The sequence below is a fragment of the Oncorhynchus clarkii genome, chromosome 4 (genome assembly GCF_045791955.1).
Source record: "Oncorhynchus clarkii lewisi isolate Uvic-CL-2024 chromosome 4, UVic_Ocla_1.0, whole genome shotgun sequence".
Lineage (NCBI taxonomy): Eukaryota > Metazoa > Chordata > Actinopteri > Salmoniformes > Salmonidae > Oncorhynchus > Oncorhynchus clarkii.
Window position 1 is genome coordinate 66,667,029 of NC_092150.1, and position 24,447 is coordinate 66,691,475.

Genomic DNA, 24,447 nt, shown 5'->3' on the forward strand with positions numbered 1-24,447 from the left:
GCGTACCACCTAGACTGGTCTGGCTGTAGTGGTGGGTTATGGTAGAACTGTAGTGTACTGCACTAATGATATAGTAACACAGGATATAGCTTGTCAGATCCATCTTCACCCTTGCCTTCTGTGAACTAACACTCGCACTTTACATTTTTCCCTTCTAGCACAGACTTTGCTGGTAGCTACTTTATTGAGGAAAAATGTACTATCTTAAGATGAATGCACTTACTGTAAGTCGCTCTAGATAAGAGCATCTGCTAAATGACTAAAATGTCCATGTAAATGTTGTGATACAGCTTACTGTCTATCAACACTATAGCTGGGAGACTGAGGTAAGCAATGGTATGGGCTTTTCAGGACCCACAGGTTACACTCAGGTCGTACCAGTCCGTACCTAATCAAGACCCCCTTCAGCATGTGTGGGAAGACAAGGGAGGTAGAGTGGAGGTAAGGGGCAGGCAGGGGGCAGGTCTGCGTATCTTGGTGGGTGCAATCACTCCAGCCCTACTTGATCTCCCCCTCCATCTCTCTCATCAGGACGGACCGACGCAAACTCTGCACGCTTCCGCAGCTTCCCTAAACAGGAAGTATGCATGGCTGCACAGACGTGAGTTTGTGAGCGCATCATTTGCATGTGCGGTGAAGAGGAAGAGGAAATGAAACCGTGCTTCGCTATGCCTCTACTGTACTGAGCCGCAGCGCCGTACGTTTCCTCATCCCCAAACACTGCTTTCCATGTGCTTTGACTAAGGACATAAGGCCTGCCCAAGGACTTCTGGGTAGCTGCATGAAATGGGAACAAGCAAACTGGTACTCAGCGACGCTTCAATCCATCCATTAAAATGCTCTGTTATCTATCCCCCCAACACCAAAGGGAAATGGATCACTGTGTGTGTGTGTGTGTGTGTGTGTGTGTGTGTGTGTGTGTGTGTGTGTGTGTGTGTGTGTGTGTGTGTGTGTGTGTGTGTGTGTGTGTGTGTGTGTGTGTGTGTGTGTGGGTGACATGCATGTATTTTCCTCCCCATGGACACAGAGTGAAAGGACAAAACGACGGTAACACAATACAACTCAGAATAATGGGTTCATGTGGGTGAACAGGGGTGAATGGGTCACGGACTCACGGACATGTACCGATGTGCGGAGCGTTTTTGTTGTTGTGTGAGACTAGTTGCTTATAAGCAGAGATCGTGTTCACGTGGTGGCTAGGGAATAAATGTGACTTTTAAGTGTATGTGTACACACACCATTCAATTCCCTGCATATGAGTCTACGTGATCATGGTTCTGTACGGTTATGAACGTGCATGTGTTAGAAACTGAACATGTCCATAGATGTGTGTGAGCTCCGCTCCAGATCTGACAAGACTCCTGCACACACGCCGAGCAGAGCTCTTGTTCTAAGTCCACACCGATGCAGACGCAGCGTTTTGTCATGCTGCTGCCCCCTGTGTACACCAGCATGAACAGGCAAAATAGCAGCTCGCGCTGTGCTACAACATATCGACTGCTCACCTATCCCTCGTGTGTTGATGAAGGTGAAACCCAGACAACACAATTAGTCAGCAGCAGCAGCCGGGAGCCAGCTAACAACCTCCTCACATTAGCACAGCCATCAGTCTAGCCACTGCTCCTGACTCCTGGATATCAATTGTTAATGTATCCAATCAATAGAGAAGTAGAAGGAGAGAGAGAGACAGTCAGAGGGAGGGAGGGCTAAGGAGAAAGGGGGGAGGTTATCTTTCTAGTTAACTGACGTGTTGGGGTTGTGAGTACCTACATGAGAGGCGGACGTCGTATGCACACAGGGCAATCACGTGTTCCTTAATTCTTAGCAACCATATTTAACCCCCCCGGGGGGTGAATATATTTGGCCACAGCTGTTTCACAGGCTGAGCGCCCCCCTCCTCTCCTCTCCCTTGTTCAGCCCCGTACGTCCATACTGTTACACTCTCAATCTGATTCTGCCAAGGACGTGCTGAGCCGCGTGCTGAGGGTTCCCATAGTAACAGAATGTGTCTTTCTACTTTAGGGCTCTCTTTTTCTATCAATTGTCTACCACGCCGGCAGCTTGAATCAAAGCAAATGCCGGGCTGACCAATAGCGCTCATCTATTTTCCTCCCCCCTCAGCTTCCCAGTCCATGACAAGCTTTCGGAATGCCTGCTGTGGTTCATAAAGTGACCGGCCATTTTCTTTGGCCACTTATGAATATGGCTGTGTGTTTCTGTTGGAGTGGACCCTTTTATTTTGGATGACGAGGGAGATCGATGTTTAGGTTTTTGGTTTCGGTCTTTGGTGGTGATTTATGGCAGTGATGCTGTAGAATGAAACCCTAAAGACAGCCCAGTCATAGTGTCGGGTAGATTCCTACTAGGCTTGGCTGTCCAGTGGATGCCAGGGAGGGCTTGGGGGCCCAGTATTCAATAAGTGTGTTGCTGTGCCTGGGTTTGCTTTAGCACGTTATAGCTGTGGTAAGCTGCCTGCTCTCCTCTCCTGCTGGGACTCCCCATGGCCATACGGTCAGAGGGGATACGGCAGCTTGACAACACTTCTACGCCTGGAGCTCTTCCACACACACAGGCATAACCACACACACAGGCATAACCACACACACAGGCATAACCACACACACAGGCATAACCACACACACAGGCATACACACACACACACATACACACACACACACACACACACACACACACACACACACACACACACACACACACACACACACACACACACACACACCAACTGCGCCAGAGGTCTCATGTCTTACCCTATTTGCCTTACACACACCTACTTACCTAGAAAGTCTACGTGTGTGGATTGTTAAATCCCACCAACTCATCATGATGTACCTAAATGTGTCTGCTTCAGGGAGACGGGAGCTGATCTGAGCTAGTAGGGAGCCGACGGCTCATTATGGGGCTGAGTTTAGCCCTGGTGACCAGCGTAGCTGCAGATCTCTCTCTGTGTCCGAGCTCTTCCTGCCAGGTGTGTGAGTGTCTGAGCCCCAGCACCTTGGTCCGATCCTCCCGCCTGGCAGCATTGACCTTTCTCTGGGCTTAGGGCTGAAGATGGCGGTGCTGACAGAACCCCGCTGCTTTCAGAGGGAGTTGAGCTGGCTGGGCCGATGCCGCATGACAAACAGTGACAGCACTGAACTCAAGGGCATCGCGTGACTGGCCACAGAGCTGAGCCACCTCCACCTCTGTATGCCTGTATGACACTGCACATGGAGACAGGCACACATTCACTACTACACCAAAGGAGAGAGTAGACCAGAGAAGCCTTATCTGACCCAGCGCATGGTAGTCTGACCTTCTGCTACAGTAGCCACTCTCCTACGGGGATTAAACTTCACAGTAGACAGACTCTTGTCGACATGGATGTGGGGTGGGAGTGTTTCCTGTTGAATACTACGTCACATGAGCCTCCTGGGTGCATGGCTGGCTGGGCTGGGGTGACAGCAGGGCCAGAGTGGCCATGGTTGACCTGTAAGCATGGCAGGCAGTTCCACTGGGAACATGAAGCTATGGATAACAGCAGAAGGAAGGTACTGCGAGACACGACTGTCACTTGTACAATGCAAGCACCGTCTATGAGTAAATATACCTTATTGGTTAACGTACTGCTTCGGAAACAAGAAGTCACTGGACAATGAACATAGGTATTGATAATAATTTGGAATAATAATATGAATGTTACCATGTATCAAGCCACTATTCATAAATTATAACACATTAAGCTCACCCCACTTCTGTGTGAGAGTCCATTGGTGCTCTGTGGGAGGGAGGGGTTATGGCTATACACCCGCAGGCAAGACTGTATAAATCCTACTTCCCTGTCTGTCTGTCTACACTGAAGACCCATGGAAACTATTTTCCATTGGACAGAACATGACCTAAATACAGAGAGCCTCCATAAACTGTTCACGACTGACGTCTTCTCCCACGTCTTCCCTCCCAAAACACCATACGTCCCACTCCACTAAAAGCTTCAGTTGCACCACCAATATCCGCTATATTGAACTTTGACGAACCGATGTCTAACCCCTCCCGGCTGTTGACAGCTCCTGCTGCTCAGCTGACTCACTGGACGCCATTTTGGATCCCACAGTTTTCCAGGGGGTTGCATGAATCTCCAATTAGCAGATGAAACAACAACTGGAGGGCTCTACTACAGTGCTCTCCTGTCATCTTAGAAAAATAGAGCTCGGAAACATAAACATTGCATGATGACAGATCCCAAGGCGGAGAGAAACAAGATTATAAATTCCTTTTAACCGACTAAGCACTTAATACCATTGGATTGTGTCTGCAGGGAAAATAAACAGTTATTAACCCAAAGTTTACTATATGGTACAAAATAATGAGGAAAAAATATTGAAGTAATAAACGGTATCAAATTCTATTGCAATATAATATTTAATAACGTATCGATAAAACCATAGTCATTTCAAGAACTGGAAAGCTCTCCTTTTCAAACAGGAAGGGAAGAAGTCTCTCTTTTCTCTTGTTGAGCAGCTTGCCACACAAAGTTGTGCAATTAGTGACATTTCACCCTGCCTGTGCCCCCGTTACCCACCTACACTGGCACTGCCAGGCTTGTCACCCCGATTCGCAGCCACAGGTAGCACTGAAGCACCCCCACACTGTCACTCCCACTTCCTGTGTGAGTCGGGGACGACGAGAAGCTGACATTCACACACTAACACTGACGGACGTGTGGGGCGGGCGCACCCACACACACACACACACACACACACACACACACACACACACTCAGCAGAGTGTGATGGTTATCAGTGTTTTACATGTATTTTTCTATCTGCAGCCCCACTGAGAGCCTCAGTCAGTCAAAGAACTGTGCTGCAGCTGGAATACACACCACCTCCGCAACAAGGCACAAAGGGAAGCAGTAGAGAGAGAGAGAGAGAGAGAGACGTATAAAGGAACAGGGTATGACACGGTGACACGAGTGACAGAAGGACGCTCTTTAAACCTTCAAAGGCTACATTGCTGCACGTTGTCAACAGCGTCAACAACATCATCTGACGCCGACTGTTTCTTTTATCAAGCCCATTGCATGGAAATAATTGCACCATAATTAGTCTAGCGGCATTAATATGTTAATGGGTGAAAAAGCGCACACAAAAAAAAAAACATTCTAAATTTAGGATATTATACTCTTGGCAAAAGATTATTAACGGAGTCATTTGGTTACCATGGTATTCAGCAGTGACATTGAGAATAATTCTACAAAATAACTACAGTACACCTCATTCAAACCCGTCTATCAGACAAAGGGACTGCCATTTTACCCTCTAATGATGGGTATTATGCGAAAAAGAAAAACGGCTTCATTGGTTCTGTTAAAGATCTCTCACTTTTAGACAGAAATTCACACGTTAACACCTCTAGCGAGCTGTCCCTTCTATGATGTAGCTCCTGTCCTGTGTAAAGAACGATGGAAATGGCTGACCAGAGATATACAGATGAAAAACGGTACAGTCCAGTCAGTAGAGTACAGTATGGGAACATACCTCTGGGATTTGTTAGACTTCTTCTCCCTGGCAAAGTTATCCAGGCACACACCCTCTTCACACACTCTGTGATCGGGAGAGAGAGAAACGGGCTGTCAGAATATAAAGACTAGTGGCTAAAAGTGCATGACCATGCACAAATACCACCCAAATCCCAGACGAACACAGTGAAAGTGTGAATTGGTATTCATGTATATTCTGCACAAAGTGAACAGTGAACCTGCTCGCCACACTTTTCTTCTATGTATCTGTGCCTGTCAGCCTGCTACGCTCCTCTTTCTCCTTCAGGTGGTGTGGTGGAGCCTCTACCACCATCCCTGAGAGAGACCCTCTCTGCTCTCACCCCTGTCCTCTGTGCCCCGTCCTCTGTCCTACATAGTCACTGTGATGTCACCTCACCTCCTTGGCTGACGAGAGGCAGATGACAAGAGCAGCACCGAAACACACTGACAAGACCTCTCTCTCTCTGTATCACTCTCTCTCTCTCTCTCTCTCTTTATCTCGCTTCCTTCATATCTATCTCTCTCCCGACATTATTCAGCAGTATTCCAGAGCCAAGCCTCACAGCAGCCCACCTGACACGGTGTCCTCTGCATCCCTTCAGCGATGGGGAGCCTTGGGGGAGAGGGGCGGGGGGTAGAAATCACAGCCACAGAGTCCAAGTCGCACAAGCCTCTACGAGCGTCGTTCACACGGCTCTGAGAATAAGAACTATTCCCTTCTACTGTCTGCAGCCCTCCCTCCCTCACTCTCTCTGTCTCTCTCTCTCTCTCTCTCTCTCTCTCTCTAGCTTGCCTGCTCACTCTCTCTCTGCCTCTAGCACTGCTCGCTGCTCAGAGGCGGGAGCAGAGCGGGAGAAAAAAATTATCATATTTCTTTAGCATAAGCAGCTGTGGTCTGATTGGCTGGCTGGGAGCGGAGGAGGAATAAATCGAGCCAGTGACACACCATCAGTGGCTGCTGGCTGGCAGAGTGCAGCCATAAAAGTAGGTCTCAGCTGGTTTTACTGCTGCAGAAAGCAAAAGAAAAGAAAGAAATCGGGGGAAAGGGAGAGAGGCTACCTCTTTCTGAGAGCAGGAAGGAGGAGGCCATGAGTGTTTCCTGTTGTGCAGCCAGGGCGAGTGACTAGCGAGGATGTCACACAGCGTTCACACTCCTCCAGGGCATCGGCACAGCCGGCGTAGGAGATACACTCCTTTCAGTCACCCAGAGGAGGAGGAGTAGCAGGAGGACAACAGCACAAAGACTACTCCATGTGTTGACTCTCTGTCAGAATGTGCCTGCACTGCTGCCCCTCTGTTTCCTAAGTGGCCATGTCCTGCTCCATTGACAGGGGTTCACATTTAGAAGACATATAGCCCTGTGTGTGGGTGGGTGTGCATGTGCATGTGTGTCACACTGATCCATTATGCGGTAATAGTCAATGTGGTCCATGACAGCATCTGAGGAGGAGTGTCATTACTCAGCTGTGAATAGCCCCATCCGGCCACACTATGCCTGTCTGCACTGATTCCCAGCTAGGGCCAATTACACTGTAAATCAACACTTTATTCAGAGAAAACCCGTTCATTTAAGGAAATCAAATACGGCAAGAATCTACAAGTATATGTATGCAGGCTTTTCCTTTTTAAGGAAAGTGTGTCATGATACACAAGAGGGAGAATAAAACTAGTAGGCGTACAAATTACATGTTTTTTCACCAATTCTGTCTTTCTCTTTTGAAGGACTACTCTCTTCCATTAGCCTTGAACAGCCTGCTATGGTTTTGCACTGGGCTACAGCCACGGAGCACAGGTGCAGATGTTATCAAGCTTCCTACTGTTGCAATTTCCCTCCACCACTTATATCAAGCCATCTGAGGGTAATTTTCTTCGGAAGCCCGGCCCGGCAGACCCTACGCAAACATGGGCCAAACGACACTCGAGGAGGGCAACAGGAGGCACATTCTGTTAGCCCAGCGTTGGCTCAACAAAGCATCCTTGTAGAGAGAAAGAGAGAGGGAGGGGGTCGCCTTGGTTACCACTGCCATTTCCTCCTTGTTCCACTGCTGTTCCAAGGGAGCTGTAGTCAGCGCTACATACCACCCCCCCCGCCTCCTCTCCCTTTCTTCCCCTCCCCTCCCCTGCCTCCTAGCTCTGCAGGTGTACATGTGCAGCTAATAGGGGAAACCACAGAGCAGGGTGAGTGTTTAGCAGGGTGAACCACTGAACCGCGCCAGCCCATTAACTGTATACGGTGCAGGGAGCACGGTGCCGGTGAATAATTCAAAGGGCCCCTCTCAGGGACCCGGTCACAGGTGGCCCTATCACCTTACCTCTGGGGCCTGAGAGCTGTGAGGAGGAACACATACACACTGCTGGGGTTTACACAATGTTTTCCATAATCGACGGCGGTCGGCTAAATAGCCGATAACAGACTCATTGTCAGCCGGCTACTTTTTCCACCTCATTTATTAACTAGGCTTACTTTCATTTAAAAGTTTAAATTCACTAGTCAGAAAAGTCTGTATAGCCTTCTCCCGCTAGAATGAAAGACATGCATCAGTGGCTAGCCAATGAGTACGGGCCACCCAGTATGCACAGAATCCTTTGTTAGCAAGGTTCCGCTGGCCTCATAGTGACGAATGACATTGTTTTGATAGCTACGTTGCTCTACGTGGCTATGTTAGCGTCAACTATGGGTAGCTACCACAGGAGATTGGATTTCTGTCCTCACTAATAATGGACCCTGTGCGAATTGAGTAGCCCGTGATCATGCTACTCAATTTGCACGGAGTCCACAGTTACAAATGACTTCCTTCAGGCTAAGGAAGCTAGCCAGCTGTTATGGAAAACTATTTGTCAACAAATGGAAATTAACTAGCTATTTCCGGGGTGACGAATTACACTTTCTACCAGTGTCCTAGCTAGCTACTTCCCTCATCTTAACATTGATAGAAGTCCAAACTCTTGCGGTAGCTACCCATACCCACTGCATCTCAGTGCAAGAGGTGTCACAACAGTCCCTGGTTCGAATCCAGGCTGTGTCACATCCGGCCGTTATTGGGAGTCCCATAGGGCAGTGCACAATCGGCCCAGCGTCGTCCGTGTTTGGCCAGGGTAGGCAGTCATTGTAAATAAGAATTTGTTCTTAACTGACTTGCGTAGTTAAATAAAAAAATACATTAAAAATATAGCTGATTCTAACATAGCAACGTTGCTATCAAAACAATGTAATTTGTCACTATGGGACCAACGGAACCTTGAAACAAAATAGCCCTTGCTCATTGGGTAGCCAAACATCTTCTAGTGATCTATTGATAGGACAGGCGCCTGTCAGTCACTAAGCGAGTGAAGATTTGTTAGTCTGCTGTCTGTCACCGCCTCTCAGTAACTGTGTTATTTTTTGTGCGCTCTAGTTGGCCGCAGTCAGCTCCATGTGAATTTACACATGTTGTTTCTCACAACCTTTTTTCTTAGGTTTTGCCACAAACTCAATTGAAACAGTAGATTAGATTCAGTTTTTTACACAATACATTAAATTTAATGAGTAGACTAGACTAGTTTTTCTGACAGTATTACTAATCTAATGTCTTCCCTCAAAGTCCCACCCACAGTGACTAATTGACAGATCTGAAACCCTAACTCTGTGATTTATAAACATCCGGCCCCCTCCCCTGACAATCCCACGGACAGTGATTGATTGACAGGCCAAACTGTCAGAGGGATAGTTCACCCAAATTACAAAATTACATTGGTTTTCTTACACTATGTGTCCACAGCAGCAGAGTCAATACAATACATTATTTGAAGAACATGCATCAATGTGGCAATTCATATATTGCAGTAACAATGTACGCTGATTCAAAATATAAATGTAACATGTGAAGTGTTGGACCCGTGTTAAATGAGCTGAAATAAAACATACACATTAAAAGCTTATTTCTCTCAAATGTTGTGCACACATTTGTTTACCTCCTTGTTAGTGAGCATTTCTCCAACATTAAGATAATCCAACCAATGTCAATAAGGTGATTAAACAGCATGATAATTGCACATGTGCACCTTGTGCTGGGGGAAATAAAAGGCCACTCTGAAATGTGCCGTTTTGTTACACAACACAATGCCACAAATGTCTCAAGTTTTGAGGGAGCGTGAAATAGGCATGCTGACTGCAGGAATGTCCACCAGAGCTGTTGCCAGATAATTGAATGTTAATTTCTGTACCATAAGCTCCATCCAACATCATTTTAGAGAATTTGGCAGTACGTCCAACCAGCCTCACAACTGCAACCATGCCACGTGTAACCATGCCAGCCCAGGACCTCAACATTCAGCTCCTTCACCTGCGGGATCGTCTGAGACCAGCCACCCGGACAGCTGATGAAACTGTGGGTTTGCACAACTGAATAATTTTTGCACAAACTGTCAGAAAACATCTCTGAGAAGTTCATCTGCGTGCTGGTCATCCTCACCAAGTCCCAGTCATGTGAAATCCATTGATTAGGTCCTAATTTATTTAATTCAATTGACTGATTTCCTTATATGAACTGTAACTAAATCTTTGAAATTGCTACATGTTGAGTTTATTGCTCAGTATAAATATGACTTTAATCTCAAGAGAAGACAGGTTTAACAGTCCTGATCATATAGGCCTAAAACAACTAGCATACTGAATTCATACATTTTCAGTCATTTTAATTGTAAAATAATGTCTTTCTACTCAATAACACAACTCATTTTACCAATATGGGTATTTCATATGGAATCAAGGCATTCGAATGTACCAGAGGCCACAGAAATAGGGCTTGTTCTCCCGCCCGTGGTTAATTTTTATATTTGGCTGGCTAATCCATGTACTTACGGAAAACACTGTTTATATAAATACACACTATCACACACACACACACACACACCTTACATAAAGATACTGTAGAGGGGGGAACCTGAACATCGAGTCACCTGTGTCAATGCTGTTTTTGTTATTGTGATCACATGATTGTGAAGATTTCAAGCCAAGGTCAGGATCCTGTGCTGTTTTCAGAGTTACAGACATTTCCATGGCGTCAGATGTAGGACACAGGTGTCTGAGTGTATTGTGACGTGAAAACATTTCTAGCGTAATGCAAGCAACACCACAGACCTACATACCCATTGCAATATACCCTGGATAAACAGCTACAACTACATGGTCACAATGACCCATCTCTAACCATTTGACTCATCTCTGACCATCTCATACATTTGAATATGATTTGGATCCACAATACCACACTGAGATCAAAGGGGCCGACTAGTCTGAAGGTCATCCTGGTGCTTGGACCTCTGTGTCCTCATTAAAGTTCCAAAGGCTGGGCCTAATATAGTGTAAAAGAGGTCATACAATAAGATTTGTAGTGATTCTTATGTTGAAGATGTAAAGAATATTTGCTGGTCTGTGGTGTGTAATGACTAGCAACCAGATCCTGCATTTGGTATTCTTAGTATTCCAGGTACTAAGAAGCATGCACCCATTAAGAAAATGACTGTAAAAACTGCTAAATCCCCTTGGATTGATGAGGAATTGAATTTTTGTAATTAATTTTTTTAAACAAGGAAGGGCTCATTGAGATTTGAAATATTTTTTTCAAGAGCGACCAAGCCAAGATAGGCAGCACAAAGTCATTGCACAATTACAGACAGACAACATGATAAACTACAAGTAATCTAGTAAAAACCATAGAATTCACAAGAGTATAACACAATCATAAAACAGCAAATTAAAAACATTGACAGGTCAGGGAATCAGCCTCAAAATCTTGATTTAAAAACACCAATCGGGACAAGTTCTTCCAGTTTAAAAGTATTTTGTAGGGTGTTCCAAGCCAATGGCGCAGAGTACATAAAAGCCCTTTTACCAAATTCAGTTCGGACATTTGGAACAGTTAGCAGGATAAAGTCCTGTGAACAAAGAGAGTACCCACCACATCTCTGAACAATAAAAATGGTAGTAAACCCAAAATTGTATGGTTGAGAAGCATGAGGCAAAAGGTATGGCAAGTCTGGAAGCACAACCGATTGGCAAACCTACTGCAAATTGAGAAAATCATATGACTAAACTGAATAAAAATAAGAAGAAACTATACTATGAAACAAAGATAAATTATATAAAGAATGATAGTAAAAAGCTTTGGAGCATCTTAAATGACATTTTGGGGAAAAAAATAAAACTCAGCTCAATCATTGAAACAGATTGTCACGCCCTGATCTGTTTCACCTGTCCTTGTGTTTGTCTCCACCCCCTCCAGGTGTTGCTTATTTTCCCCAGTGTATTTATCGCTGTGTTTCCTGTCTCTCTGTGCCAGTTCGTCTTGTATGTTTCTAAGTCAACCAGCGGTTTGCCCATTCTCCTGCTTTTTGCATTCTCCTTTTTCTAGCCCTCCCAGTTTTGACCCTTGCCGGTTTCTGGACTTTGTACCCGCCTGCTTGACCATGAGCTTGCCTGCCACTCTGATCTGGTTTTGACCTTTTTGCCTGTCCACGACCATTCTCTTGCCTACCCTTTTAGATGAATAAACATTCTAAGACTCCAACCATCTGCCTCCTGTGTCTGAATTTGGGTCTCGCCTTGTGCCTTGATACAGATGGCACATTCATCACAAAACCCACTATTGCCAAATACTTAATTAATTTTTTAATGGCAAACTTAGGCATGACATGCCAACGACAAACGCTGACACTACACATCCAAGTATATCTGGTCAAATCATGAAAGACAAGCATTGACATTTTTTATTCTGTAAAGTGAGTGTGGAAGAGGTGAAAAAATGATTGTTTTCTATCAACAATGACAAGTCACCGGGGTCTGACAACTTGGATGGAAAATTACTAAGGATAATAGCGGACAATATTGCCACTCCTATTTGCCATATCTTCATTTTAAGCCTACTAGAAAGTGTGTGCCCTCAGACCTGGAGGGAGGCAAAGGTCATTCACTAAATCACAGTCCTATTTGGGATTATGTGGGAACCCCCATGGGGATTGGGACGGGGGACAGGGGACGGGGGGTGACAACAAAGGTTAGAGAGTTAGACAGAAAGATTGCTTAGAGGATTTAGAAGGGGCCAGACACAGAGTCACTGTCATCTTCCCATCACTGAAGGGTGACATGAAGGCAAAGATACTTAGGATCCATGCTCAGTAATATCCTAGCATCCCAGTCTCCTGATCTATACACTACAGCCACCACTATAGATAATACATGCAGAACCACTAGTAACAGCAAGTTTTAGATACCATGGTCTTCCGTTCCCAACTCGATTCCCTCTCTGGGTAATCAAGTCATTAAATGTGTTGCATGGTTTGGTCTTTGAAACTAAGTGGTGAGAGGGAATCTTCCATAACGACAATGGTGCAAAGTAGATCTCCTCTTCCCAGGCTGTGTGTTGTGTTCTGTGTTCCGTGTTCTGTGTGTATTCAGGGCCGTAGCTCAAAGGCAGAGATTGACATTAGACTACTATTTATTTACCCCACCACAGAACATTTGACTGTATCATTAACCTGCTGGTGTCAAATGGTCCAGTGTCTCCGTGCAGTCAGTAGAGGAAAGACTCTTATCGGTATATTGTGGCAGGTACTGTAGATCTGAAATAAAGCTTCACAATAGACCAGCTCCCTAACCAGAGACACAATACAAAAACGTCCACACACAAAGAGATGAGTAGAGGGTTTCATCCACTGCTAAGTGACCATGGTGAAATTGAGCAATATCATACTGCTTACGTTCTGTATTCCAGGCTCACAACCTCACCGTCCTCCTCTCACAATCAGGTTGCTGGTACTACGAAAGACACACTGAAATATGTGTGCAGTATGGCATAATATATCCCACTCCTCTCCTACAACGCTGTGGGACAGATGGTACAGCATGTAGGTTGGTCTTTTAGAATTCATGCCCAGTGTTTGATGGCTGTCCACTGGCTGTCCACTGTCCACTGTCCACAGTGCCACTCTACTGCTCTCTGCCTTTGGCTGTGGGTGCCAAACCTGAATGATATCCGTTTAGAGTCAGATCATGCTCAACAAAGGTGAATTACAATGATGGGATAGTAGGTTATTGCTGTATCTGCATTAAAGCAATGTAGGACATCTAAATGAAGGTACTGTATGAGAAACAGACAAAAACTGCCACTGGGTAACGTAGGCTTCAATTGTGGTACCATGTTAATAGACTGTTATCATGGATGTAAAGCCTTTGAGCACATCCATTAATGTTTCATGGGAAAACATATCACATGTTGATGGTTAGTTCTGTTTTGATGATGAAAAACACATCACTTAGTCACCTGTCATTGTCATGATGACAGACTGAAATATGGATTGAGGACCCAGCAGGTAAATATTATTGACATGGGTTCAATCAGTCAAACATACATTGGACAACCAGGAAGGATGTTAAACATGAAAATGTATCATCCTAAAGACTGGTACTGTATGTGCAAGAGCACAGATCTCTCTAAACTATCTTTCTATAAAAAGCCATTGAAAAATGTGCTTTCTATTAGGAAAATAATATAATAGAAATTCATGTTGACCAAATGGTTGGGAGGAAATAACTGTTAGGCAATGAAACAAAAAATACAAGCTAAGGAGAAAATTTGAATTTTCAACATCACTAGCTCTGTGCATATGCTGCAGTTGGGTAATCCGGTGCAGAAACAACCCATTCGTAATCCATACGTAATGGATAATACAAGTCAACTCTTACGAATTATTATTATTATTATTTGTTTTACATTAAATTATATTATTTTCACCAGAAAGTGGGTATAAAAAAAAGCAGGCGCCTGAGAACCCCCTTAATGGGCCCCGTTTTTGACGGCGAACACGTCATGGAACATTCCCCGAACGGGCTAGTGTACCACCCACCATACCTCTCACAGACACACACACATTCAAGCACACAGAAACATAGGATGTAGGCTACATCAAATTACAGACCACGACAGTCAACACGCACATAACAGACAATAATATACAAATAGGTGACAGAGAAAGGTGCATGGTCTTGACTACTCCGTGGAGAGAGAATACAAGCTTACTGCCATGAATCCATCTTAATCGGTTTACAAACCGTTTGCCCGCTGCATTGGCTGTGCAAATTCCTTAGGATATTACGCAACATTCCTAATCTGCGCGCAAGCGCTGGGTATTCCCCATCCCCACATAGCTATTATAATAAACGGAACAAAGACAATAGATTTTCCGTTACAAAATAACGAAATTGTACACTGGAAGTCAACTGACAGTTTATATTTAGTCACTTACCGTGTCACATTTAAAGTTTCGTGCAAAACACCACGTCCTGGTAGCCTAACATCCCAGAGAAATGACAACCTATGACAACGCTCTTGACACTTCGCTAATTGCCGGATAAAACGTCACGAGAACACAAAAACGAGCAAAATTAGCAAAGATCGACTTCTGCAGGACTATTCTCGAACCTTATGCTGCCACTAAATAAAGAAAAGTTGTCAGTAAAAAAATGCTCTTCAACAGGATTTTTCCGTTTTTGAGGAAGACGCCGAAGTTTAAAGCGTGAGTTTGCGATCGGGAGACACAGGGTTTATTTGTGGAACTACTTCCCAGAATAGAAAAGATGAGAGAGAGAGAACGAGAGAGAAGGAGAATGTGACAGTGTGTTTGGTGCGTGACGTCATTGGATCCCCCAGCGCGACCCAGGGAGAGAGAGGAAGAAGCGGTGGAGCGAGGCAGTGTGAGGTGGTAGAGGGACAGGGACATGGAGAATCCGGCCCCGTCCCCCTCTCCTCCGTGCTCTGTACAAAGGGAACTCCCTAAGCAGCGCACCCAGGGACGTGACACGCAAACAGACAGACAGACAGACAGACAGACAGGATACATTTCATGCGAGGACCAATTTGAAAATATGTCTCTAGCATATCCTATTAATAAATATACCATAGTGCAATTACTGTGTACCACAGTGTAAACGTTCTCTTTATTCTCATGGTTCAATATGCTAAAGACGAAATTGCCAAGGGAATCGCTTACATGTCCCCCCCAATATTAAGAACAAATCGATCCCCCCAATAATTATAAAAATAAAAAAATTGAGATTGGAATTCGGGTGCACCCCAAATAGCATATGAACACTTCGTAAGCAATGTTAAAATGTGTAGAATTTCAGGAAATTAGCTTTAACAGTCGACTTTGGGCACAAAAAACTGTCCAACTCCTCCTCTTTGTCTTTTCTAACAGAAATGGGGTTTGCCTTTGGTGGGTCATCGATGTGTCACCGACGTAGTTAGTTCGTTAGCTAAGCTACCCACTTGTAGCTAGCCAGTAACTCCTCCAGTATGTGTTGGCGTGTGTGTGCATTGTATGTATATACACGGAGCGTACAAAACATTAAGAACACTCTTTTGCTCTTTCCATGACACAGACTGACCAGGTGAATCGAGGTGAAAGACATGATCCCTTATTGATGTCACTTGTTAAATCCACATCAAATCAGTGTAGATGAAGGGGAGGAGACAGGTTAAAGAAGGATTTTTAGACACCTTGAAACAATTGAGACATGGATTGTGTATGTGTGCCATTGTCACGACTTCCGCCGAAGTCGGCTCCTCTCCTTGTTTGGGCGGCGTACGGCGGTCGGCGTCACTGGCTTTCTAGCCATCGCGCTCCATTTTTCATGTATCCATTTGTTTTGTCTTGTTCCCTGCACACCTGGTTTTCATTCCCCAATCAATCCATATGTATTTATTCCTCTGTTCCCCATCATGTCTTTGTGTAAGATTGTTTGTGTTACGTGTATTTTGGAATTGTGGATATTGTTACGCGCATCACTTTTTGTCTATGTTCCGTGTTTGGGCACATTCTATGTTACTTTGTGCTGTCATTTTGGACCGGAATAAATAGTGCGCCTGTTCACTATACTCTGCTCTCCTGCAACTGACTTCACCTACAATACACACTCCTAACAGCCATTCAGAGGGTGAATGGGCAACACAAATGATTTAGGTGCCTTTGATACACACAGGAAACTGTTGAGCGTGAAAAACACTGCAGCATTGCAGTTCTTGACACACTCAAACCGGTGCGCCTGTCTTGTGTACTCAGTGTAGTAGGTGCCAGGCACACCGGTTTGAGTGTGTCAAGAACTGCAAAGCTGCAGTTTTTTTCACGCTCAACAGTTTCCTGTGTGTATAAAGAATGGTCCTCCACCCAAGGACATCCAGTCAACTTGACAACTGTGGGAAGCATTTAGGTCAACATGAGCCAGCATCCCTGTGGAATGCTTTTGACACCTTGTAGAGAGTCCATACCCTGACGAATTGAGACTGTTCTGAGGGCAAAAGGTGGTGCAACTCAATATTAGGAAGGTGTTTTGTACACTCAGTGTAGAGTTAAGTGGATTATCAGCTAGAACATGAGTGGCTTACTGTCTCTGGTAGCTGATGGTCACATCAGATCAGCTATGACCTGGGAGTCCCCATGGAAACACCATGGATACCTCCTCTCTCTAATCTCTAAGAAAGCCATTCACAAGGGAGAACAGCTCCCATGGCCCTAAACTAACTGATGTCTTTAAATCATGGCTGGACTTCTTGGAGTTATATTGTCATACTTCCGCAAGGGCTCCCTGGTAAGAGATACCTATACTTGAATGGGACACGTGCATAAATAAAGGATACATTAAAAAAAAGCTAAACGTTATCCAACATAACATTTTAAAGATATCCAACATTGCTACTAAACCACCTTAACCTACACAACATGACCAAAAGTATGTGGACACCTGCTCATCAAACATCATCATTCCAAAATCATGGGCATTGCTGCTATAACAGCCTCCACTCTTCTGGGAAGGCTTTCCACTAGATGTTGGAACATTGCTGCAGGAACTTGCTTCCATTCAGCCACAAGAGTATTAGTGAAGTCGGGCACTGATGTTGGACGATTAGTCTTGGCTCGCAGTTGGCATTCCAATTCATCCCAAAGGTGTTAGATGGGGTTGAGGTCAGGGCTCTGTGCAGACCAGTTAAGTTCTTCACACCGATCCCGACAAACCATTTATGTTTGGACCTCGCTTTGTGCAGAGGGTATTATCATGCTGAAACAGGAAAGTGCCTTCCCCAAACTGTTGCCACAAAGTTGGAAGCATGGAATCGTCTAGAATGTATGCTGTAATGTTCGTGCCTAGCCTGAACCATGAAAAACAGCCCAAGACCATTATTCCTCCTCCACCAAACTTTACAGTTGGCACACACGTAGCATTCTCCTGGCATCTGCCAAATCCAGATTCGTCTGTTGGACTGCCAGATGGTGAATTGTGACGTTTCCACTGCTCCAGAGTCCAATGGCGGCAAGCTTTTGAGTTCCAAAATGGTGTAGCAGTCAGATCGTCTATTTTTGAAGAGCCTGGTTGCTCTTCAAAAGTGCTTTCCTGACCATCTTAAATAAGCATGTAGAACTAAGAACAGATATAGCCCTTGGTTCACCCCAGACTTGACTGCCCTTGACCAGCACAAAAACATCCTGTGGCGTTCTGCATGAGCATCAAATTGCCCCTGCGATATGCAACCTTTCAGGGAAGTCAGGAAGCAATATACTCAGTCAGTTAGGAAAGCTAAGGCTAGCTTTTTCAAACAGAAATTTGCATCCTGTAGCACTAATTCCAAAAGGTTTTGGGACAGTCCAAGGAGAATAAGAGCACCTACTCCCAGCTGCCACTGCACTGAGGCTAGGAAACACTATCACAACTGACAAATCTATGATAATCGATCATTTCAAGAAAAAAAAATATACGGCTGGTCATGCTTTCCACCTGGCTACCTCTACCCAGGCCAACATTTCAGCACCCCCTGCAGCAACATGCCCAAGCCCCCCTGAGGATGCACCTCAGCCATGCTGAAGGTCCTAAACAATATCATAACCGCCATCAATAAAAGACAGTACTGTGCAGTCATCTTCATCGACCTGGTCAAGGATTTTGACTCTGTCAATCACCGCATTCTTATCGGCAGACACAATAGCCATGGCTTCTCAAATGACTGCCTTGCCTGGTTCATCAACTACGTCTCAGATAGAGTTCAGTGTGTCAAATCGGAGGATCTGTTGTCCGGACCTCTTGCAGTCTCTATGGGGGTGCCACAGGGATCAATTCTCGGGCCGACTCTTTTCTCTGTATATATCAATGATGTTGCTCTTGCTGCTGGTGATTCTCTGATCCACCTCTACGCAGACAACACCCTTCTGTATACATCTGGCCCTTCTTTAGACACTGTGCTAACAAACCTCCAAACGAGCTTCAACACCATACAACACTCCTTCCGTGGCCTCCAACTACTCTTAAATACTAGTAAAACTAAGTGCATGCTCTTCAACTGTTTGCTACCCGTACCCTCCCGCCTGACTAGCATCACTACTCTGGAAGGTTCTGACTTATGTGGACAACTACAAATACCTAGGTGTTTGGTTAGACTGTAAACTCTCCTTCCAGACTCACATTAAGCATCTCCAATCCAAAATTAAATCTAGAATCGGCTTCCTATTTCGCAACAAAGCCTCCTTCACTCATGCTGCCAAACATACCCTCGTAAAACTGACTATCCTACCGATCCTGGACTTCGGCAATGTCATTTACAAAATAGCCTCCAACACTCTACTCAGCAAACTGGATGTATTATATCACATTGCCATCCGGTTTGTCACTAAAGCCCCATATACTACCCACCACTGCGACCTGTATGCTCTCGTTGGCTGGCCCTCACTACATATTTGTCGCCAAACCCACTGGCTCCAAGTCTTTGCTAAGTAAAGCCTTGCCTTATCTCATCTCACTGGTCACCATAGCAACACCCACCAGTAGCACGCGCTCCAGCAGGTATATTTCACTGGTCATCCCCAAAGCCAACACTTCCTTTGGCTGCCTTTCCTTCCAGTTCTCTGCTGCCAATGACTGGAACAAATTGCAAAAATCACTGAAGCTGGAGACTTATTTCTCCCACTAACTTTGTCAGAGCAGCTTACTGTACCTGTACACAGACAATCTGTAAATAGCACACCCAACTATCTCATCCTGTCATGATCGTCGCATGAAGCGAACCAAAGCGCAGCGTGGTATGAATGCATTCCTTTTATTGAATGACGAAAAACACGATGTAAACTGAACAAGCTAACAAAACAACAAACGAACGTGACTGCTAATGAAACATAGTGCTAACATGCAACTAGACATAGACAATCACCCACAAACAAACAGTGAAACCCAGGCTACCTAAGTATGATTCTCAATCAGAGACAACTAATGACACCTGCCTCTGATTGAGAACCATACTAGGCCGAAACATAGAAATCCCCAAATCATAGAAAAATAAACATAGACTGCCCACCCCAACTCACGCCCTGACCATACTAAATAATGACAAAACAAAGGAAATAAAGGTCGCCGGACAGGCAGGAGACTCCGGCAGCGCTGGAGAGGAAGAATGCTCTGGCAGCGCTGGACAGAGGAAGCGCACTGTGGGCCTGGAGCGTGGTGCCGGCACTGGTGGTACTGGGCCGAGGACACGCACAGGAAGCCTGGTGCGGGGAGGTGGTCCTGGATAGACCGGACCGTGCAGGCGCACTGGAGCTCTTGAGCACCGAGCCTGCCCAACCTTACCTGGTTGAATGCTCCCGGTCGCCCTGCCAGTGAGGCGAGGTGGAATAGTCCTCACTGGGCTGTCTGTGCAGGCGACCAGGGACACCATGCGTAAGGCTGGTGCCATGTATGCCGGCCCAAGGAGACGCACTGGAGACCAAATGCGTAGAGCCGGCTCGGTACATCGGGCTATGCACTCGCACTGGGGACACCGTGCGCTCCACCGCATAACCCGGTGCCTGCCCGGTCTCTCTCGCCCTCCGGTAAGCACAGGAAGTTGGCGCAGGTCTCCTACCTGGCTTTGCCATACTTCCTGTTTCCCCCCCCCCCCCCCCCCCCCAATACATTTTTGGGGCTGCCTCTCGGGCTTCCTTGCCAGCTGTGTTCCCTCGTATCGCCGGTTCCTCTCTCCGGCTGCCTCTGCTCTCCTAGCTGCCTCCACCTGTTCCCATGGGAGGCGATCCTTTCCCGCCAGGATCTCCTCCCATGTGTAGCAACCCTTGCCGTCCAAAACGTCCTCCCATGTCCAATCCTCCTTGCGCTGCTGCGGCTGCCTGTCACCACGCCGCTTGGTCCTGTTGTGGTGGGTGATTCTGTCACGGCTTTCTTCCTGGGATGGAAAGGCGGACCAAAGCGCAGCGTGGTATGAATGCATTCCTTTTATTGAATGACGAATAACACGACGTAAACTGAACAAGCTAACAAAACAACAAACGAACGTGACTGCTAATGAAACATAGTGCTAACATGCAACTAGACATAGACAATCACCCACAAACAAACAGTGAAACCCAGGCTACACAAAGTATGATTCTCAATCAGAGACAACTAATGACACCTGCCTCTGATTGAGAACCATACTAGGCCGAAACATAGAAATCCCCAAATCATAGAAAAAGAAACATAGACTGCCCACCCCAACTCACGCCCTGACCATACTAAATAATGACAAAACAAAGGAAATAAAGGTCAGAACGTGACACATCCCCATATTATTACTTACCCTCTTGCTCTTTTGCACCCCAGTATCTCTACTTGCACATTATCATCTGCACATCTATCACTCCAGTGTTTGTTGCTAAATTGTAATTATAATTATTTTGCTTCTATGGCCTATTTATTGCCTTACCTTCCCACTCTTCTACATTTGCATTTGCATACATTATTGTGCTGACGTTGCTTCCAGAGGCTGTTTGGAACTTGGTAGTGAGTGTTGCAACCGAGGACAGACAATTTTTAAGTGCCAAGCGCTTCAGCACTCGGTGGTCCTGTTCTGTGAGCTTGTGTGGCCTACCACTTTGCGGCTGAGCCATTGTTGCTCTTAGATGTTTCCATTTCACAATAACAGCACTTACATTTGACCGGGGCAGTTCTAGCAGGGCAGAAATTTGACGAACTGACTTGTTGGAAAGATGGCAGCCTATATGACGGTTTCACGTTGAAAGTCACTGAGCTCTTCAGTACGGGCCATTCTACTGCCAATGTTTGTCTATGGAGATTGCATGGCTGTGTGCTCGATATTATACACCTGTCAGCAACGGGTTTGGCTGAAATAGCCGAATCCACTCATTTGAAGGGGTTTCCACATACTGTACTTTGGTATATATAGTGTATCTCAAATCAAATCAAATATTATATGTCACATGTGCCGAATACAACAGGTGTAGGTAGACCTTACAGTGAAATGCTTACTTACAAGCCCTTAACACTTATTTTTCTTAAAACTGCATCGTTGGTTGAGTAAAAATGTGTTAAGTAAAAAAATAAGTAGCACATAATTAAAGAGCAGCAGTAAAATAACAGTAGCAAGGCCCTATACAGGGGGTACCGGTTAGTCAAGGTAATATGTACATGTAGGTATAGTTAAAGTGACTACGCATAGAAAATAAACAGAGAGCTGCCTTTCCTAGAATGGGGGGGGGGGGGGGGGGGGGTAGCTTAGGGTTGATTAGCTGTTCAGGGGTATTTTGGCTTGGGGGTAGAAGCTGTTAAGAAGCCTTTTGGACCTAGACTTGGTGCTCCGGTACTGCTAGCCGTGTGGTAGCAGAGAAAACAGTCTATGACTAGGGTGACTGGTGTCTTTGACACTTTTTAGGGCCTTCCTCTGATACCGCCTGGTATAGAGCTCCTGGATGGCAGGATGCTTGGCCCCGGTGATGTACTAGACTGTACGCACTACCCTCTGTAGTGCCTTGCGGTCGGAGGCCGAGCAGTTGCCATACCAGGCGGTGATACAACCAGGCGATGGTGCAGCTGTAGAACTTTTTGAGGATCTGAGGACCCATGCCAAATCTTTTCAGTCTCTCCTAGCATGCATGACTGTGTTTGTAATCATGTTTATAACACAATCATATGCAGTTATTCAAAAAAAGATCATGGTTGGCTACTGCACCCACTTACAGAAGCTATTTTTCCTCTTGAGAAGCAAGAGAGAGAACCTGTGCTCTTGACCTCAAACGACATGTTAGAACAGCATCTCTCTGCTGGGTTATCTTGCATCATTGGCACAGTGTTCCTAGATGGTGAAATCAGGGCTGCTGGTACGAGTATCTGCATGAGTCTAACATTTTGACTTATTAATCCAAGGACACCTGAGGGTATTCCCACAGATCAAGTTTTTTGTACTCTGACTTAGTCACTGAAACATAATGGGCCATGAGCCAAGCAGGTGCTACTAGTTGTTTCACACTGTAAATCAAACTATGTTGTTGCAACAGGGTGACTGATCCTATTATGAATGTTTAATATTATGTTCAGTTGTAAATCCATGTTTATGATCCATTACCACATCAAATGATGATACTATTTTACTGTAACATGCAGCAGGGGTTCTCAAAGTGGGGTCAGCGGAGGGATATTTTGATTTATTTTTACATGTAATTTTTATAATGAATATTACTAACCCGATTAAACAACTTTTGTCCAATTGATCTCTGGAATACGTTTAAAGTGTGTAATACAATGTCATATTATCCATCTACAGGCTCACAGGGATATTGGTATCACACAGTACTCCACCACCAATTTTACATTTTATTATTCCCCTATTTCTATTTTTATATTTACATTTTAGTCATTTAGCAACAGGAGTAATTAGGGTTAAGTTCCTTGCTCAAGGGCACATCGGATGATTTTTCACAGAGTTGTCTCGGGATTCGAACCAGCAACGTTTCAGTTATTGGCCCAATGCTCTTAACCGCTAGGCTAACTGCCACTTCTTTTTTAACATAAATGCAATGTAATTTTAGCTTTAAAACGACTAAGTTTGTCTCTTTGCCACAAGGCAAAATGTGTAGAATTGCAGGAAATTGGCTTCAAAACTGCAAAATGTTCTCTCAGATGGTGGGCCTTTGAACTGTTCTTTCCCCGGGTTCGAGACTCCAGCCATGTACTGTAGACGTCATAGTGAAAATTCCTGTAGGCTATTTTCATCGCACATGCCTTGTGTTCTAATTATGAGGGGGTCCTGGATGAAGGGGTCCCCGGACTCAAAAGGTTTGAGAATCCCTGACATGCAGTACTTTGAGCTCCTACACATAATGCTTATTGTCAACTGATCCCTTCTCAGATAGACCCTGAGACAAGCCCCTAGAAAGGCTTTGTCATTGTCTAATGGCCGAGACAGAACACAGCCAAGTCACAGCTTGTCCATTGAAGGCCTGTCCAAACACAGCATTTTGTACACAGTCATCAGACAGTCCACTTCCTGAAGCACACAGTCTCTGGAGCCCATATCCTGCCTGAGTAATACACACACACACGTGCACGCACACACACACTCTCTCCCCCCCTCAGGCACGTCCCATGGCTGTAACCAGTGCCTCTGGGAGACAATGAGGCCTTGACAGCTGATGGATTGCCGGTGCTTACCCACTTGGCATAGCCGCTCCCCTGTCAGGCTCCACACCTATTTGTACCCAGCACTAATCTTCTGCTATTGTGCAGCCTTCAGCTCCTCTGATTAACCCTAACACTTAGCACTGCGCCACTCACTGGAAACCCAGCGTCAGCGCCTCTCTCTCTTGCTGCCAGGAAATGACATAAGGAAATGTATGTGTTACACATGACAAAGGTCCGTTTGTGTGAGTGATGAGGCAGGGAGCTAACGCAGCATGACAGGCATCCACCGGTGAATCCTCAACGAAGAGCTGCTTTCATCTCCCGCGCCAAGGCTGTAAAACAGCCAGTAAAAACTGCGCCAAGCGGACGGGTGATCAAACAACCCAGGCTTCATCAGACATACCTGTGACAGGCACGTAGGCACATAATTTCTCACTGATAGGAC

At 45.4% G+C, this 24,447-nt stretch overlaps 1 protein-coding gene across 2 annotated transcripts in view; it reads right to left on the reverse strand.

Moving 5' to 3' along the window:
- Window positions 1-15,084, reverse strand: part of LOC139407128 (transcription factor HIVEP2-like) — a 99,208-nt gene extending 84,124 nt beyond the window's left edge. Inside the window, exons 1-2 of one of the 2 annotated variants that reach the window (XM_071150554.1) lie at window positions 14,822-15,084; window positions 5,538-5,603 (exon numbers count right to left, since the gene is read on the reverse strand). The gene's annotated coding sequence lies outside the window, so the exon portion shown is untranslated. The remainder of the gene's footprint in view (window positions 1-5,537; window positions 5,604-14,821) is intronic. The other variant, XM_071150556.1, reaches the window with a different exon arrangement.
- Between the last annotated feature and the right edge of the window lie 9,363 nt (window positions 15,085-24,447).